Consider the following 19,704-nt stretch of genomic DNA (forward strand, 5'->3'; position numbering starts at 1 on the left):
GACAGCTTTGACTGATGAGTATATTCTTGTATTTTGTTTCAGTCAAAACCTTTCTTTCTAAAACCAGTGGTTAACAGTCAAAAATGTTAATATGAAAGTCAGCAGTATTACACGGAAGTCATTGTTTCATAAGAAAAAAGAGATTAATAATTTAAGGCAGGCTCTAAATTAACAAAGAGAAAGTGGACAATGTAACTACACTGTACCGAGATGGATGCCCTTTTCCCTTTAATTCTTTTTTCCCAGATCCATAGTGGTGTCACTCAAGTTTCAAAACTCAACATTACCAATTGCCATCATTATATATAGCTTCATATGCCCAGAGCAAGATGTTAAGGCTCATAGCTGCAGCTTTGAGGATGAAGAGCATTTGTGTCAGTCTACATGAGATAATTGGAGACACCCCTGTACAATGGGCAAAGCCAGCCATTTGGAAGCTAATAATGTTTTAACCAGGAGCCTGGGGGTTGAGAAGGGATTGGAGGTGCTTACCAAGTACCAAATCCAAATATGGTTTTCTTTTCCTAAAGAAACAAATGGATAAGGACAAACATTAGCAGATAATTTTCTGAGTGTGTGCAAGCCTGTTCTTAACTTTTGACCTTAGTTATCTTGCATGGCTCCAGACCTTCTCCAGTCTGAAATGGAGGTTCAGGAGGGTAGGAAGGAAAATACCATGGCAGGGATCTCAGAACTATCCTGAGTTTTCTTTTTCATTGCCTAATTCATACATCTGAGAAGGAGCAGTGATATGGGAAATTATGGTTCTAGAGTCAATGTGGTATAACAGTGCTAAATGAACATCTTATTCAGTGTGTTTAAACAGATTCTGATAACTATTTTCCTACTAGTTGAAAAACACACTGGTGCTACTGTGTATGAGGCACATATGCAAACAATGTCATTGTTATACGGACAAGAATTTGGCGTTCACAATTGACAATATGCAGTGACATCAATTATAGGTCCCTTACCTAAGCTGAGCACAGACTGCATTTTGCCAGCTTGGAATATTTTGCCAAAAGATCAGTTCATAGAAATACAATTATTATGGATTAGGAGAAAAAGAAATACTGTGCTCTGTTCAAAGACTTTATGGAGCAGAGATTTGTTCTCAGGGAGGAAGATAGGAATGGCTCTCCTTTTGGGGAGCTAGCTATATCCCCACTTTCTGAAACAGAGTCGCAATGGTGACTGGCTGTCTGCACTTAACAGACAAAGTTAGGAAAATAGCAGGCAGGATGGCATCCTCCCCCACTAGTTTTTTGTTGTTCAAGGACGTAGACTTGGAAACTGTGAGGCAGGGAGCCAGTTTTCCATTTCAGCTTTATGTGCTGCTCTCTCAGTGCACACACAGTTTTTAAATGCAGGTCTCCACCTTGTCTGAAGAGCAGTAATTAAGTGGGGTTTTGGTTGCCCCAGGCTGCCAGATAATAGGAACTTTCCTATCTTGATGAGCTGTCCCAGAGGATCTGTGCTTTTGGTACCTCCCAATTTGACTGCTCCAATGCACTTGGTATTGGGCAACCTTGAAAACTGCTCAGAAATATCAGCTTCTGTGATAGGTGGTGATCTACCATGTGCAGGGAATTTCTCACTGGTTTTGGTTCAACTTATTAATGACTACTGGCCTACTTTGTCTCAGAAGTGGCAACCAGTTAAGGATGCTCCTGACCATCCTTAGGTTTGAAGTGGTAAGAGGAAATGAAAGCACACAACTGTTGACAGCTGGCTCTTGGCTGGTCCAGAGGTGTGAAACTTTATCTCTTGAATGAAGATCATTGCTTCAATGGCTCAGCATAGCTCAATAATTTCATTGCATTAACTCCAGCTTTCTAGGAGCAAGTTGTTTGGCAACTATATATTTGCAAGGGTATGTTATTTTCTGTATTGACTTTTTTCTTATTTTTAGTTATGTTATATTGTGTAAATTTCCTGGAGATTATACTAAGTGCACAGTGTATACATACATACATAAGTTCGAGTTAGAAAACTAACAGATAACACAGTATGAAAAAGGGCCAGCCAGTTTTCAGGAGGCAGCCTGGGAAAGAGGATTTGTTATTTTATGAGGCTTACACTAGTTTAACTTTACAATGCATGGAACTTTTCCCCAACCAACTGAACGCAATAAAAGAAGGTAAATATATATAAATAAATAATAAATAAATATATTTGTGGATTCTTCCTTGACATACTTAATACTGTCCTATGCAATGGTTGGACCTGATGATCTCCTGAGATCTCTTCCAGCCTCCACAGTCCTATATTCCCATGGTTCAGATAAATGTGGGCTGAGAATCCAGTTTAAATTTCTTTGGCCCAGCATCAGATATTAAGCAAAGTATCATCAGTATCATCTGCTTGTTTCCTCTCATGCTACAGGTCTGAAATAATGTACTGGGTTTACATGGCAAGGTTCTGGTAGCAGAGGGCTATGTGGGTGGCCTCTGTGAGAAGAGCCCAGCAGCTGCCCCATGTCATATCAGCCAGCTCCAGCCACCTCCAAAAGGGACCCACCAATGGCTGGAGCCGATCTGGTGAGTGACACTGGTTGGGGCTCTGGGAGAGCAGATTTCTGAAAGAGGGGAAAAAAACACCTGCTGTTCAACAGCAGCTGGGAGAGAGGAGTGAGAACCAGCCCTGAAGACCCCGAGGTCTTCCTGCAACAGCAGGGCAAGAGGTGCTCCAGGCTCGCAGCAGCAATTCCGCTGAGGCCTGTGGAGAGGCCCCTGGTGGAGCAGGTTGTCCCCCTGCAGCCCATGGGTCCCACATGGAGCAGATCACCACACTGCAGCCTGTGGAGGAGCCCCCTGTAGAGCCAGTGGATGTGGCCTGAAGGAGGATTCGGCCCATAGAGGGGAGTATAACAAGAGGGGAGAGAACTATCAATATCGACACAATTTTAATTCTTATTCAGCTAAGAATCTGGGTCATTTTCATGGAATAAAAACAAAATAGTGTCTGTATGGTCAGAAATTTTCTGGTGAGTCTGGAGTTACACATCTGTATAATGGCAGTAAGACACTTGCACAATAGTAGTGGGACTGTAATGAATTTGGAGATGCTGCCACAAGACATTATCAGTCCTGATATTTATTCATTAATACATTTTTAAAACTGTTTGATTAAATCCAAATACTTCACAGTTTATTTTTTTTTGTTCTTTTTTTTTTTTTCTTTTTTTTTTTTTGTCCAGTGGTTTCAATGAAGAGATTTCTCAGCAGTAGTTTGAATTTTGTATTAAAATAAAGGGAGAGAAGGAAACTGAATTTTCCAAAGGATATCGATAGGAAATAGTTCATTTCCTTCCTCAGCTTCATTTAGTTAATGTGCTCACTTTTTTTTTTTTTTAATTAATTAATTATTTATTTATTTTTAATAAAAAATGTCCAACTGCTTTCACTTCACAGTTTGAACCCTCAAGATATATTTGGAGAACAAGAGAGGTTTTTCACTTGGATTTCCTTGTGGGATTGCTTGATTATATGGAGAAAAAAGGTACCGTATTAAGCCAAGCAGAGCTGAAGGTAAAGCACATCTGAATAGCTGACTTAGTGCCTCATATATGAAGCAATCCCTGTCAACAGGCTGTAGTAGATAAAAATCACACAGCTTTAAAAGGTTTAAATAGATTTTGTTAAACTGAGTGAGAGAGTGAGACATAGGTCTGAAAGTGCATGACTCATTTGGATTCTTATATTATGTAGGAGCTCTTGTGTTTTTTTCTTTTGTTGTTGTTTGTTTGTTTGTATTGTTTTGTTTTTTCTTAAAGGACTCATTTGGCAGGCATTACAGTTTCAAAACAAAAATTTCAGATTGATTTTTGAATATCTGCAATCAGGTTGTATTTAACTTTTTCCTTTTCAGATCTCTAATAGATCCAATATCTGGAAGAATAAGCATCAATAAAAATATTGTATGACAGTTTTTTAATGCTTTAGGTCAACATCTCTACCTGATTATGACAGCTTAAATGTGATTTTAGTTCTAAAGCAGATCATCTACATTGTTACCAATTTGTCTTCCCAAGATTAAGTTTTATTCATCTTGATATTTCTGTATTTGAGGCTATTTAAAGATTAGAAGTAGTTTTTCTTTCTTTCAACATTTCTTTCCATTAGTTGGTTAAAATACTCCACATATGAAATTACCAGCTGATTTGATGGACTTATTAACTAAAATTTCAACATTCGATTTTAAAATCAAGCCATGTGTCTTTATCTAAGCAACATGAAAAAAAATGCTGATAAAAACTCTTTTTTGTTTGCCTCTTTATTTTTATTTTTTAAATTTTTATGCTTTTGACAGATAACTACAGGAAAATTGTACAAGAGATTCTCAGAAACGTCTATGATACAGATATATATATATATTTAAGGGAAGGCTTTTGTTGTTCCTGATGTTTCTAAACAAAAATGGAAAATTCAGGGCAGCTGAAGAACTAGTGAAATTTGACTCAAATTTCCAGTATAAACCCTTCCAGGCATTCTGTATTTGGTTAGCATCTATGATAGCAGAGTCCTAGTCTGTGCCTCGTCTGTACAGATAACTAAAAGCTATACTACTGATCACCGTCTGTGCTGCTCTGCTTACATGGTCTGTGTGAGCAGAGATATGGCAGAGCAGAAGTTCCTGTAACCTCTCTTTAATTTTCTTCTATCATCATTACCACCAGTGGCAGTCGATTATGTTTTTTTTTTGTTTGTTTGTTTGTTTTGTTTTGTTTTTTGTTTTCCCTGTGTTTGAACGCATCCCAGCCCAAGACTTGACGCTGTGCTGAACTCTGTAGGGGACATCTATGCAGATGTTATTGAAACCAGGAGGGTAGCAGAGCAATACTGAGCCTCTGACTTTCTTCTGCTGTCTGCTACACCCCTTGTGCTGCCTTTCCTCTGTTCCCACATGCAGAAGACTTCCCATCTACTTTCAGGTTGACCTGGCTATGCCAACAGCTAAGCCATGTCAAAAGGCACAATAGCCAATGAAGCTGCTTTTGCTGAGATGAAGGCATAATAAATTCTTAAAATAAAAATGCTGTAACTAAAAGTGGTACCTTTCTAACAATAAAATAAAATAAAATAAAATATAATAAAATAAAATAAAATATAAATTTAAGAGGTATGATCCAAACTCTGCTGCTGCAAATTAACTTTGTCAGTGCACTATTATGTCATGTTCTCATTCCTTTTAGAAGTGCCGTAGTAAAGCATAAAAACATTTAAAATCACAGATGTGCAGTTACAGATATCAAATTTTCAGGCAAAATAAAATAGCCATTCCCTGCATGAAAGTTCTGTTATATAGAAGTAATCCAATATCTCACTGAAAGGTGATTTAACTCTAAATTAAAAGATCCATATTTCTATAGGAAATAGACTGGGTTATTGAGCAGTCAACTCAATTTATTTGTAAATAGCATCCTTCATGCAAAACATCCAAAGATAAGTGAAGAAAGAGCTACAGGTGCATTTTTACATTCTAATCAGAGTGAGGAATGAAAGATGTGAGAAAAGGTCAGAGAAACAGGTGAATGCAACTGATTTTATGAATCAGTCCTGAAATTATCTGGGAATACTTGAGATCTGATAAAGATAGTAACAGCCTTGTTACCCTGAAATGAGACCTCTTTAACAGAATAGCATAATCTGTATACAACAGATAGGGTGGCGGCTTTGAAGAAAGTAGTCAAATCTCCCTCACAAAATATCCTCATATATGAAGTCAAATAAAGGGAAAGCAAAAGGCTCTTAGAATACATCTTACCACTTAAAGAACAGTTATGCAAAATTTCCACTGACTTCAGAGGTCTAGCATCGGGTACATAATGACTAACAGATAGCATAACTCAGTTAGCAATGAAAGACAATTTTGATTATTTTCCCCTGGGAGAAAAGAACAACAACATAAAAACAACCAACAACCACAAATCTAACTAAGTAGTGGAAATTAAAGGTAAAATAACACAGTGCATTCAAACATTATCACTGCAACCGAAATATATGATATTGTTAAAATGCATAAAGCCAACAAGTGATTTTAATGGCGATGTAACAAGGAAACACAAGAAAAAGCATAACTGAGACCGACATGAACATCGGGTCTGATCATCTGTAAACCAAGAACACCGGTAACATCTTCACTCACAAATAAACTGCCTTTTGCGCTCAGCAGTGGAGCTGACAGGCTTCAATCAATGTAGAAATTATGCCACCTTCTGGTCGTCACATAGATGACAGCTCATTGTATTTGTAGACTGATCGATTCATGAACAGTTTAGGCAAAACTTGCTTTATACACATAAAAAGACTTGCCACAAGTACTAAGCCTTTTTTTTTTTTTTCTTTTTTTTTTTTTTCCCCTTAGGAGGAGAACGTTTCATAAATATTCTTTAGTGACCACTTGAAACCAAATGTCTGATATCACTGCAACATAGAGAATAATACAACGTAAACTATTTTATTTTGTGGAAATGACAAACAAATGGGATAGCCTTTTTTTTTTTTTTTTTTTGGTTTGTTTTATTGATAATTTCCATGAAATTCTTAATTTTAGGGATGCTTACTGTACCAAATGATGGTATAGTGTCTATGTGTTATATTCAAATCAACTAAACTGGAAGAACTTGCTATGACTGCGTACAACATGGCAATCCTGCACTTCCAATTCCCTGATAAATGTTAAGAATAATATTCTCAACAAATTCAAAGTTGGGTAAATTTCAAGTTAGCTGCCTAACTTTCTATAACTATTCTCAAGTTCTCAAGTCAGCTAATGAGTATTGTTTGGTTGCAGTAGAAAAGAAGACTGGATGATGCTTTTTTATTTTTTCAGAGCAAATTATATTAAAATCTATTTGAATTAGGTGTTTTGCTAAACAACCCTAAGGCACAGTAGTAGATTCTGATATAGATCCCCTTTCCAGAACAGATATTCTAAGGCTGGATTCTTTGGAAAACTCCTTGGGGACTTCCTCCAATTTCAGCTTGGTGGATTGCAGGACATGAAAGATTCTTTATGCATCCTTTAGCTAGCTCAGACCTGCAATGGAAAGCCCTGTGGATCATCCTTTCTCTTGATTTCCTTTTCTCCATAATGCTAGCCTCTTCAAATTCTATGTATTCTTATGTTTATATCAGCTTCCCAGGTTTTAAAAGTTCCTCTGTCCATCTTGATCACCTTTCCTGCTATCATTGCTGCTTTTTGAGATAAATTAGGACTCCCTTGGGAAGCACTGTACCTATGCATGTTACCACTAATTGACTTCCACATCACTTTCTAGAACTGCTGTCTTCAGCCCTCTACTCTTATGGATAAAGACTGCACGAACGGATTGTTATTAACTTTCCTTCTAGCCAATACAGACAGGAGAGCTAAATAAAACTCAAATATTTAAATCCACTTGGGTAATTTGGATTGCATACTCTCAGTATAAGTTCCCTAAACACATCTTTACAGTACTTATTTCCCATTTATTCACCATCCTTCTTCCTTGGACCGTAATAATATAAGACAAACCATTGGTCTGATTTGTACAGTTCTGAAACATAGCCATTGTTTTCAATTATTTTTCACATTATAGTCTCTGATCATTTATTTTTTATGCTTAGTTATGCTAATTAGGTTAAAAGCCCCTAGTTGTAAGCAGGATTTTTCTTTCACAATGTTTGAAAGTTATTTTATATAGGTTGTGACAATCCATGTGTTTATAACAGAATGTAATATTCGTAAAAGGTTTAGCCGGTGGAGAATAAAACAATAATGTTTGGTATTTTTTTAATTTCTTTTCAATGGAAAAAATCTTGTAAGTACAGAATGGAATTTGCATAAATGGCAGTTAATGAATTCTTTGAGTAGAGTAACAAACTAAATACTGAAAAGATATTTAAATAGCACAGAGATTTCTTGCTCAGGAAGTTTTGATCCAGTAAAGAAGTTATTATCCTCCTTTCCTCCCCTCACCCCCTTGTCTTCCCCTTATCTTCCCCTTCCTTCCTTCCTTCCTTCCTTCCTTCCTTCCTTCCTTCCTTCCTTCCTTCCTTCCTTCCTTCCTTCCTTCCTTCCCTCCCTCCCTCCCTCCCTCCCTCTCTTTCTCTATTTCCTTCTTTCCAAAAGATGATTACATATGAATGTAAAGTCAGTGATATGCTTTTTTGTATGTATCCTTAGCCAAGATTTGCTGAGGTAATTGGAGATTATTGCATAGTCGTGTGAAATCCTGAATTTTATTCAGAGTTCAGTCTTCACTAAACACAAAGTCAGGTCAGCTGAAAGCCCACCTGGAATTTATTTCTAAGTAGAGAGAAGCTCCAGGGTCATTAAGATGAAGACTTGTAAAGGAAGTCAGAACTTCATAGTGAATACACTTACTTTATGGCTTTGAATACAGAATCAGCCTCTGCAGATTTGCCCTGAAGTGTTTCTAGTTATCTAAGTTCCAACAAAAGCTTGAGACATCCATAGCCATTTTGCACCCACCAGGACTGTGAATCATAATATGATAATTTTTAAGAAAGCACAATCAGAATGAGTAGAAACATAAGCACAGGGATATGAAGTGTCAATTGTACTTACTGTAGTGCATGCTGCCATTTAGTACAAAGTGAATAATTACATCAGAGGTGTTCATTTAACTTCAAACCCCTAGATCTTATATTTTAATGGCAAAATGACACCTCAATGCATCTTAGAAATTGCCATGAATTTTTGGTCTCCTCCTGAAAAGTGTGTAAAATATATTGAATGAATTGTTTAAGAGTTTCACTTCTTGTCCTTAGATTTCTCAGTCTCAGATATTGCATGTTATGTTTTCATGAGTATACAAAAGTTGTACTTTCAACTCTCTCCTTTTATGTGGTGTTGGCTTTTTCTCTATACATATTTTGAAGTCAAAATGTCCCTAAATGAAACTCCAAAGCTTTATTGTACAAGTTGTTAGAAGGTGGTGCAGTTACTAGAATTAGTAGAAGACTACCTGATGACATTTAGAATGATTGGAGTAGATCCCTATCAATCTGCCTAAAGAAAAGATACAGGATGTGTCTTCAAGCATTATGTGGGGCGTCTCTTAAGGTAAAGGAGACAATTTTTGTGAGGGAAAAGACGAATCAGCTCATGGGATGCCATTGGAGTTAGCAAGAGCTCAGTACTTTAGATTTAGCCAGTCTTGTATTTGTTCCAGTTGAAATATATATATAAAGTGGGAAAACAAACATAAAATCCTAAGCATGGCAAAATACAGTCATCAGTTTTCCATTATAAGTGAGCTAGCATGGTGTAATGTTATACAAAGGTAAAGCATGCCTACATTGATCATCTTTTTTATCTTTCCCTTTTTTTTTTTTTTTTTTTAATGTGAAATCATTTTTTTTTTCTCCTTCTCTCATTAAAGAAAAAAAAAAATCTCTATCATGACTTTCAGATTTCTAGGTGATCCATGGCATTTGACAGAACACAGTAAGGAAGGGCCAGAAAGCCTGCAGAGATTAATGACACTTTTGCCAAGTGATGAATTTTGTGGGCTTAGAAACATGGCATTTTGCATTCTGTCAAGATCAGAGCGGTTTTTAAGCTGTTTAAGTTGTGATTATTTTCTCACATCTGTTTCATTGAAAACTAATTGTAGATCTGAAGTTACAGTTTTTAAATAATTCATAAAAACATAAATCCAGAGGAAAGTGGCAAAGGTATACAGGAACCCAGTGAAGTACAAAGAAAAGGGTCACATCAGCTGTAGTTATCTGAGCACTTCTCTTACCAGTGAAGTACTTAATTAGGCCCGTCTGATTGTTTGGCCCTGGGTTGATTTTTTCTTTCAAAAGAGCTGTTGACCTGATGGTACATTAAAACACACTCAGCTGTGGCTTCAGAATGGTTCCTGAAAACATTTGTAAATGCTGTTGTTTTGACAATAGGGGGAAAAAAATGTAGACAAGCTAGTGTAACTCATACATATATAATTGTTGTTGTTGTTTTTTATTCATATTACTGAATACTGAGCCTTTTAGCTCTACCAATTATACAGATCAGCTAGACAACGCCATTTAATGCAGGCAACAAAATGCCCAGAAGATTCTTCTCTATGAAAACAAGAGCTTCTACAAGTTTTGGAGGGTCTCCTAGCCAGGCAATTAATTGAATTAACTCAACTATGCTTTTATAAAGTGTATAGATTCTGGAATTATTGCTGAGCTTTCAGAAGCATTTTAAGGATTACATCCTCAAAACTTCTAGATCAATTATTTTACAGTAGGGGTAGATCTCTTGTTTTAAAATGCTTCTTTGTGCTGATCTATCATTTTTCTTAATATAGGCTATTTTTTGCAGAACTAATTAGTAATTTGTGCCTTGGAGAAAATTCTGTATGTTGGTTTGTCCTTTTCTTAGAAATACAAAATAAATTTACACTTTAGTTCACAGGAGGAAACTCATCTTCTATGAAGATAAGACATTACAAGGAAGGAAAAATTACAAGGAAGGAAAAATTACAAGGAAAAAAAAAAAAAGACTCAAAAGAGCTGCAGCTACAACTGTTTTGAGAGGAGAAAGGGCTTTACCTTTCTCTTGTTTGCTGATCCAAGGTTTTCCCACTTAGAGCCGTTCAAATGAGCATCCCTATGATTATTAACACTGCCCTCCTCTTAATAATTTGGATATGACTTCTCCCCCTCAGCATGGTATCAAACAGGCTCCTGTTTTATATTTTGTTATTGAAAGGGAGGCTGTCAGAGTTGACATTCTGAAATATCCATCTGGCTCCTTAAATGCTATCATGTCTCTTTTGTTTTCCCAAGTCTCCGATGAGAAGATGTTTGTCACTTAATTGCTGCTGAGGATCACAGATGATGGTTTATAGGTTTAGGCAAATTGCAGGCAGCACTTTGTTAACAAACGGTGGAGCACAATGGTACTTCATAATTATCCTATAGAGCTCAATTGGCCCTTAACGGCACCTGCATGTACAGCATCAGGGAGCCTTGTTTCAACACAAAAGCTCCTTCTTGTTAATTAACCTGTGTGCACTTGTTACAAATGAAACCTATTTGTTTCCACTTAATATATTTGCAGCTAGTTTAAATATTCATTTATTATTATGCTTGTTAAGTGAGGAGTGGAGAAGAATAGTTTGGATCACTTTCATTAGTATGCATTGAGCTTAAAAGAGGTAGCAAATAGACCAATATGTCAAGTGTGTTCCTTTGTGCTTTCCTTCTTCCTGCTCTGTAGGCCCCCAAATTAGGCTAACAAAGATGTATATCCATTGCTGATTGAAATAATGCAAAAGGAATGAGAAGTATAGGAGCCTTTGCAAAAAATCAACAAATTCTCTGAAAGGCTTTGTACACAATGACAAATACAATTCATTCTAGGTGAAAAATGCCTTTTTATTGCATATTTAAAATAGTACGTGCACACACACTCACAGTGATTTCATTTGTATGTAAAAGGATGAGAAATAAAATCAAATCCAGTGTATTTAAATGTTATGCATTTATTAATGCTGCTCTAGCACACATGCCTTTTAATATTTAACTAAAGAATTTACTTCTGTTTTACCCTTATGAGCAAGGCAACCTTTGCTCTTTAACTGATAGAAATTAGATAGAAACAGATAGAAATTATTGTGTGTTTGTTAGAGACCATAAATATATATAAAAGACCATTAACACAACTGCATAAGGAGATTAATGGACAATGTTTGTTGCTGTTGTTACCTTGCATTTGACTAACGAATATTCTAAATGCTTTTATTCTTCAGTATTTGAGGAAGACGTCTCACTCTCAACTATTCATTTTGATTATTTGTTTCTTTTTAAATAACTGTGGCCCAAAGGTTTTCAAAGAGTTCTTTTTTAATTTGAGTAGTCCCACAAATTTAATTGGTTGCAGAGCAGGTGTAGCTGAGCAGTGAGGAAAAAGCTCAAAATTCCTCTTCCTTCTTGCTTGACTTTTTAAAGTTATTCCTGAAGTATATCACCACAAGGTAATCTTATCCAATATGACAGAGTTCTTTCTGAAAGGAAACACAAAGGATAGTTATTGCTTGATTACTACTATGAATCTTAAATAATCCTATTTCCCTCTAAGTGATTTACACCAGCAGCAGCACTGACAGTAGGATCAAGTCCAGAGAATTTGGCCTTTTATACCCCAGCATTAACAAATATACATATTAAAGCTAGATGATGAAGGGGGAAGTAAAATTTAAGCTGCAGATCAGTTCTTGTAACAGCACACTGAAAACTGTTGAAATACACTTATGTATTGATGTAAGATGCATTCCAGCAGCTGCTAATCAATTGCTGTGATTCTTCTGTTTTAAGATTGGTCTAATAATGCATTTTAGAATAGGTCAATACTACCTCCTACATAGAGTAATACATCTAATTTGTTTCAATTCATCATGGTCATATATTCTAGGGCATTTTATTTAAAATTTCAACTTGCCAGGGGGAATTAATAAACAGAGTAAATTGTAAGTTACTAGTATGATGCATGTGTAGAAGTGATATAATTCAATGTGTCTCAATAACACAACAATTAGATGGGGAAAGAAAACTGTACAGTTAAGGTCTGTTTGTATGTGTAGAAATTTTATAGGTGTATATATATTTTTAGAAGGGAATTCAATGTGATGTGATGTACCAGATAGAGAATCAAAGCACTAGAAATCATCTCTAGTCATAGAATAAGGGCAATGGAATTTATAACAGAAAAAGCCTAAAGATTGTTCTGAAATATTTTGCTTTTTTTCTCTTAGTGAGAACATCTTTAACAGTCTTATGTTACTGTTCTCTTCCTTTAAAAGTAATTTCGTTGCTGATTCTTCCAATAAGTAAGTGTGGAAATAGCCCCTATGATGTATATGTATCTTTTAGGTGATACACAGCACTAAGCTGGCAGCCACTTTTGGTAATTACTGATTTGCAGTGGATTTCCATTGTTATTTAGAAGTGAAAATACTTATCAGCACTTTAATGAACATTTGTAACCCTAATGAACACTCATCAAAATATCTTTCATCTTCCAGGGTCCCACATATTTGCAAGTATCCAGGATGAGTTCTTCACTTATTTCACAAGCAGGTGGGATGCCCACCCCTTATTTTGTCGTATTCTTTATTTTTGTGATGTTATCCTCCTAGCAATTTGCATAGTTACAAAACCATTGAAGACCCTGCTGCACCCTATATAGAGAGCTTCTCTTCTCTTGGGTCCACAGCTTGAGAGAAGCAAAAGAGTAAAACTACCAGTAGTCCTAACATAGTGGCTATCACTTCTGGTGAGCTACATTTTAGAACCTTTTCATCTCTCCTGAGTGCATCCTACTAGTGAGAGGTTTCACAGTCCCACTCCAGATATAATTGCACAGTCCCTAGACTAGATCACTCGGATACAGCCTTCCATTTTTCCACCTGTGAAAAAACAGCAAATCTGACTGCATTTGGCACCTGCAAGGCCGCTTCTTCAAAACAGAGCATTATTTATTCATTGCAAAGTACACAGCTTTCTGAGAAGGCAGATAAAACAGAAGAAGACCAGTTTCTGAATCATGCTTATTCCTGTGAGTTTTGTTAACTTTTCAGAGTGGACACCCCTTTCCTAGCCTAGGAGACAGATGCTGCTTCCCCACTTTCCTTTCACTGCCTCCCTGAAGCATTTACTTGCAACTAAGTACTCCCCCCATCCCCTCTTATTTATCCAGGGATTTATTTCTTTTTTTTAAACAATTTAATTTTCTTTTTCTCTTAGGCTTTGGTCAGGGAAAACACACCTGTTAACCTGACTGGAAACAAGCAGGTGAATGTCTCACCATTAATATCTCCCTGCATTTCTTTCTGTCACTTGACATTTCTCTAGAGATAGTTCATCTCTGTCATTGTTTTGTTTCTAGCTTGGTTTTCCCTGGCAGCCTCTTTGATTTAATTCTCTGTAGTCAGGTGGAATAATATCAAGCTAGAAAATGTAGGTACATACTGCATTCAGAGTAAATAATATTGCTATCTCCCTCATTAGCCTCAGTGGAGTTTATGACTCAGAAGATAAAGGAAGTGGGAATCACTCACAGTAAAAAACATATTCCAAAAGGGGGCTGTAAGGCAGGATTTTTCTGTAAATCCTTTTTTTTCTTGCTATCCCCTAAACAGCTCACTGGTATGTACCTCTACTTACAGCACAAGGTGTGTCTTATCTCCCTCCTGCTTCAGGTTCTGCACTCCTGCACCTATCCTCAGCTGTCCATATCAAGCTACTCTCTACAGTCATTAGTAAACTTTTGTTCACCTTAGTTCACCAGTTTCACATCGTCATCATGAGAAGCCATTTCTATCACTTTCACTGCTCTAACCAGTAGCGATACCCACCAATATGCAATCAAATTGTCTAGGTGTCTATTCTGCCATGAACAACACCATCATGTTCACAGTCTGATCTACGTGTTGCCTCTGTCCACCAACCTTCCTTTTGTGTTAGATATGAACTGCACAGCATCTGTCATAAGCACTTTCCAGCTTCCTTCCTGTAAGGGCTGCCCAGAGTACTCTGATCAAGGAAGGAGGAGTCTCATGGCTGGTGTTAATGCTATAGCAGTGCGAGTCATTGAGAGGCTTGAAGAATGCTAACACGTTGCATGCTAACATTCAGCCAGGTGCTGGGTGTCTGAATACATGCACACTCACTAGTCTCACTTGTCGCTGCATGAATTCAGGAATCAAGTGTCTGTTGTAGTAGCATACCTCAGCCACTGAGCTGTGCAGTCACAAGTGCTAGAATTTGCATGTAGAGTGGGAAGTATGCTCCTTCATCTTGTAAAACTATTTTGCATCACTGATTACTGTATAGAAGTACCTCTTCTTTTTCTTTCTAACCACCCAATGAACATAAAGATACTCCTATTTTGTACATTTACAACTCCAGCTACTCTAGATGGAACTTTATAGAGAAACACTTACTTCATCACCATAATCAAATGCAGGCCTTTGGTCTCAAAAACTGTGTATATTGCATTGATATGGGGCTGGACTAGAAAAAGGTGAATATTTCTACTACTGGCTTCACTGCTGGGGAGCTTTTCCATAGCATAGAAACCCTTTTGGAAATGCAAAATTCAGAAATACAAAAGCTTGAAGTGAAATCCACAAACCTGTGTTCTGGATTTAAACTTCTTGCAGAGTACCCGGATGGGGTTAGACAGTTCAGATCAACATGCCAACACTACATCACTCACCAGAGCCAGGCTACTAGTCACATTGTCCTGGCTGGCTAATCTGAAATGCTTAGAGGAATTAGTCGTGTATTCCAATTGTTCAGGAACCTTACCTAGCAAAGGAGTAACATCAGGCTGAATTCACAGCCTGAAATCATCTTTCTAGATTCAGTGAACTATATTATAACCTTTTCAAAGAGCAGTCTTTCTTTCAAGATGTCTTCATGGTGCAGCTTTCCCCTTCAGTGGCAGGCAGACTCAAATTAAAGATGTGGATTTAATTCCCTTTCCATTGGCAGAGGTTCAAACCCACCCCTCCCACATCTCAGGGGAGCCCCTAATCAATGAGCAACCATCTGTTCAGGGTAAAGGGGGAGGGCTTGTTCCACTTGCCTTACTGGTGTCCTCCCACTACATAGGAAAAAGATGTCATGACTAATTGAGCTCAGTAGTTAAATCACTCACCTGAGAACGAGGAGTCTCTGATTCCTATTCCTGGTTCAAAGGCTGCTTCTGCAATAAGTGAAATATACTTCATGTAAATAAGCTTGCAAACCTTTAGGCAGACTGATAGCTGTCATAGTGTGATGAACTCTGGGTAGACATCTACAGAAATGTACTAACACATAAGTGCATACATATAATATATATATGTATGCACTTATGTGTTAGTACATTTCTGTAGATGATGCATTTATGCATATGAAATTAACATGAAAATCTTTTTGCTATCTTAACGATAGAACCATCAGATAAAAATATAATTTAAAAAGACTGAGTAGAAAATATTGTTTTATTTTAAAAATAATTTTAATGAAATCATATTTACATAAAACAAGCTAAACCCAGAGCATAAAATGTAAGGTTTTGGTCTGAAAAACTTCAGATCAAAAACTGGAAGAAAATATTGTATTTCAGTTGACAAAAAATAAAATTAAAAAAAAAAAAAAGTAAAAAGGTGTTTAGTAGGGAAAAAATGTGTGAGTGCAAGCAATATTTATGTTACAAAAAGCATTACTTATTTAAGCTAATGTCAGAAAATTAACCATGGTGTATCTCACAGGAACGTGGAAAATTGTGACATACTAAAAGCTGGGACATTTTCTCTGCAAAAAATGACTGCTGAGCTGATGCTCAGACTTTAAGGGCTGAGCATCAGCTCAGCAGACAAAGCACTGAGGTTGGCTGGCATAGGCTTTAAGCCAATATATTTAACTCAGTGTTTTAAAATTTCATTAACTCTTCCTTCAAGAAAGACATTGAAATTAAAATTCTTCATTATGAAACTATTTTTTAACTGAAGAAAATGTTTCTAACATATGTAGATTCATTTGGTAATTGTACACCTCATTTCAGTGTATTAACCCACCATAATAGAGGTTTTGTTAACCCTTTGGACAGCTGAGTGCCATGACATTTTATGTATCAGCTTTGACTGTTGTATGGTTGACTTAGCACTTCACAACCACAGACTCATTTTCCTCAATTTGTTAAGTGGCTAATTATAAAGGTTTGCAAAAGAATTGACACAAGGGAAGAAGAGCACCACACTTCTATCAGCAGCCCCATGAGGCCTGTACAAGTGTCATTCGTAAAACAGAGCACAAATTAAGCAATGGCTATAATAAGATCCAGGAACAGGATAATGAAAGAAAACTTCCAGTGTAGATGTAAAACAACCACTAAATGGGTTGTTTTCATGTTTGACAACAAGGCTCTTACGTAACTCTTCATGAATTCAGAGTCTGCTGTTAAGGTAATATTCTTGGACTAGACTAGATGGTAACAAGCTAAATAAAATGACTACCATTTATTTTGTGTCTGTGGCTGTGATTTCCAATTTCATTTCCATACAGTAGTATATCAATAAGATTTTCTTAAAGAGAGTATCATACATGCACTGTTTCACAAACAAGAAGATATTTAGGAATCTGCTAGTAGATATAAGTGGAAAATGAGCAGTGTTTTATTTTAAGAACAAATGCAATCGACATGTTAACAAATCATTTGTTCTATCTACAGTCGTCAACTCCTTATTATGAACAGCTGAATTTAAACTAAAGAATAAATTTAAATGGCAGCCTTTTCCTTGCTTGCAAGATTTATATACAGCAAAAATTGGACTTACTTTATTTTGTCGGTTTAAGTATTTAATGAAACTGAATGAAAGTCTTTTTTTTTTTTAATTTTTTTTTGTGCATGTGCTGTTTCTCCCTCTCACCATAATACAGCTACTCTCTATGCATAGTGTTTGCATCATTATGTAAGACATTTGCAAATATGTATGATGTGTTTGCCTATGGGAAAACTCTCTCTTCTAATATATTCATGAAAGATGAATTAACAGTGCTTTAGGTATGATAAAGAGATTCATAGTATAGTCTATTATAATGCTGATATTAAAAAGAAAGCTAATCATTTAACAAGAAAAATGTTGATCTTTTACAATCATGGTGATATATTTTATTTCTGAGAACATCTTCTTTCCACCATTGTATTCTTATTAGTTATAATTTTTATTTATAATTTTTATTAGGCTGATAACTAGAAAATAGTCAGGACTCCATTGTGCTTGACACTTTCAAAGATAGAATCTGTACCAGAAATATCTTTGTGTGTATTTTCTCTCCCTCTCCCCAAGTAGACCTCAAGCTTATCTCATCCAGGATGCTGATATAATAGATTTGCCATGATAGGAAAGAAAAAGTATAAAGCAATTTTTCTCACAGCAATACAGTCCCTGATTTTCTCCAGATCCCTGTATTTAAGGAGACAAAATCCAGGCATTCTCTGACCATCTGGTCAGGTATGGTAGCAATCTGCCTGCAGCAAGTTATGTTTTGATGTTGCCTTCTCTCTGCTGGCTGAGATACTAGTTTATTTGACTCTGTATGTAGTGCGATAGCAGCTGATGTCTCAGAGTTACACTAGACCAAACTCTCTGGTGAACCCCCAAGTTGGCTCTTGTGCTGACCTTTGTCTAGAGCAGCCCAAGAGCCCTCCTTAGCAAGGACGCTCAGACACAAGCTGGCAGATAATGTTGGAATCAACATGGTCCCATAGGCAACCCAGAAAAAATTATCCTGAGCTACTTCACTCTGAGTAGGAGAAACCCAGTTTAGCAGGGCTACCAAGTTACAGCTCCCTACCAACTTACAGGCAGCCCTGTAACTTGTATTTCATGGAGACAGGCAGTGGGACTAGGGAAGAAGACTATGAAGAAGGATTATACGGGGAAAGGGTAGACAGAAATCCAAGAAACTAAGTCCTTTGGTCTCAGAGATGTAGGATTCTGGTCTATTTATCATTCCCTTTCTGCATGTATCTCACTGTCATTTTGTGAAGACTTGCTGCTACCACATCCTATGCCCTGCCATGACCTGGGTCATGTACAACAGTCATTGAGAACATCCTCTGTGAAACCAACTATCCTGTAGTTAAATATATTTTTTATTGAAGCAGAAGGATTTTTCAGTAACACTGGGATCCATGATGTTGCTGTGATTAGTGAATTTGGATTCACAGTCTGTAGTTTAGGAGAAATCCAGATTCAGGACCGTGTATAGCTGTAGTCAAAGAAAAATGCTTCATCCCACAGGCTTCTCAGATAGACTGCAGAGGGACCTAAGGTTTCTTGTAACACTCTAGGGCACTAGCCAGTCAATTATTTATACATGCTGATCTGGAAGTTGTACTTGCAGACTTTTTCATTTCATAAGTTTCTGAAACATGAAGAACTGTAACTTATTTTGTCTGAGATGCCAATCATCTTTGTAAATGTGTTTGCTGCTTCCTGCATTAATTTCTAATATGACTGTTATAGAATCATAGAATTTCCTAAGTTGGGAGGGACCCACAAGGATCATCGATTCCATTTCCTGTTTCCACACAGGACTATCCAAAATCAAACCATAGGTTTGACAGTGTTGTTCAACAGTTTCAGTAAATTTTTGTTTCAGTAAATGGAGTGCAATGTAGTTCATAAGCATATTGGTCTCAAAAAACACCTGTTAAAGAAAATATAGAAACAAATAACAGAGAACTATTCTTTGCATTGCTTTCTTCATCTTCCTATTTTATATATTTTCATATTCAGTATCTGTTCCTATATATCTTCTGCTGGTTCTTGTTGTTCAGCTGTCTCAGACACATCATTGTGTTGGCAATAGCAGTCCTGGAAAATAATAAAGATAAAAACTCCTTACAGTTTACTTTGCCTTTTGGTTCCTCATCTTATCACCTTTCCTGATGGTCATATTCATGACTTTTTTGGACATGCCTCTCTTGACATTTGTCAAGAGAGGATACAAGGGTAAAAATCTGAGTAATGTAATAGGTTGGTGTGGTGGTTTTACTCAGGTGGGCAGCCAAGCTCCACCACAACCACTCTCTCACTCCCCCACTCCTCAAAGAGGAAGGGGGAGAAAATACAACACAGAGAACTCGAGGTTTGAGATGAGAAAGGTTTAATTAAAGGGAAAGGGAATGGGGAGAAAAAGA

At 36.7% G+C, this 19,704-nt stretch overlaps 1 long non-coding RNA gene across 2 annotated transcripts; it reads right to left on the reverse strand.

Moving 5' to 3' along the window:
• Positions 1 to 11,363: 11,363 nt before the first annotated feature.
• On the reverse strand, positions 11,364 to 15,453 carry LOC311420573. 2 transcript variants are annotated; one of them, XR_014684374.1, is made up of 2 exons: positions 15,318 to 15,453; positions 11,364 to 12,013 (listed from the first exon to the last, which is right to left on the reverse strand). It is a non-coding gene; the product is annotated as an uncharacterized lncRNA (long non-coding RNA). The 2 variants fall into 2 exon arrangements; XR_014684375.1 differs by lacking the exon at positions 15,318 to 15,453 and adding an exon at positions 14,456 to 14,542.
• Between the last annotated feature and the right edge of the window lie 4,251 nt (positions 15,454 to 19,704).

This window comes from Aythya ferina (assembly GCF_964211825.1).
Source record: "Aythya ferina genome assembly, chromosome: 1".
In the NCBI taxonomy this organism is placed as follows: domain Eukaryota; kingdom Metazoa; phylum Chordata; class Aves; order Anseriformes; family Anatidae; genus Aythya; species Aythya ferina.